The following is an 881-nucleotide window of genomic DNA, read 5'->3' on the forward strand; positions in this document are numbered from 1 at the left end:
ATTTTATATAATAATAAATATTAATAACTGCATGTGAATTTTTAATTTTTCTTTTGACCATTTTTATCATCAATAAATAAATCTTATTGAGAGGTTATACTAATTCCATGTGAAGTAGAGATTACAAGACAACACAACACAATAACCAACAATTAAGAAAATCAATGATAAAAAGTTGGGTAAATTATATTTTTTATTTTTAAAGTTTATCAAAAAATTTTAAAATATTTTAAAATTTTATTTTATTTTAATTTTGTCTTAAAAATCTTCAATTTATATCCAATTTACTTCTAATAATTAATTTTTTAAAAAAATTATGACTAATTCAATAATAATTTTATAAGAGACCTTTAACACAAACAAATAAGACATAAATATCATGTATTATTATTGGATTGGTCTTAAATTTTTTAAAAATTTATGGTTTAATTACTTTGTTAGTCTCTATAGTTTTACTAAATTTTCAATTAAATTCCTATACTTTTTTTTTTCAATTGGTCCCTACATTACTTTTAATTTTGTAATTAGGTCATTTTTATGTCAAAAATATTAAAATTAACGGAATATTTCTCACAAAATATATGCGTTCAAAGATTTAATTAGATTTTTAATTATGAATACTTTTAATTTGTAAAAAAATATTCAGTTAACTCTAATATTTTTTCACACTATAAAAAATTTAATTATAAAATTAAAAGCAGTATAGAAACCCAATTGAAAGAAAAAAGTATAAGAATATAATTAAAAATTTAATAAAACTATAAAGACCAATAGAATAATTAAACTAAAATTTATCTACCAAGAGTACAAATAAAAAAAATTTCGGATAAAATTAAAATAAAATAAAACTTAAAAATATTTTTAAAACTTTAACAAATTTC

This window comes from Arachis duranensis, chromosome 3 (assembly GCF_000817695.3).
Source record: "Arachis duranensis cultivar V14167 chromosome 3, aradu.V14167.gnm2.J7QH, whole genome shotgun sequence".
NCBI classification, from domain to species: Eukaryota; Viridiplantae; Streptophyta; class Magnoliopsida; order Fabales; family Fabaceae; genus Arachis; species Arachis duranensis.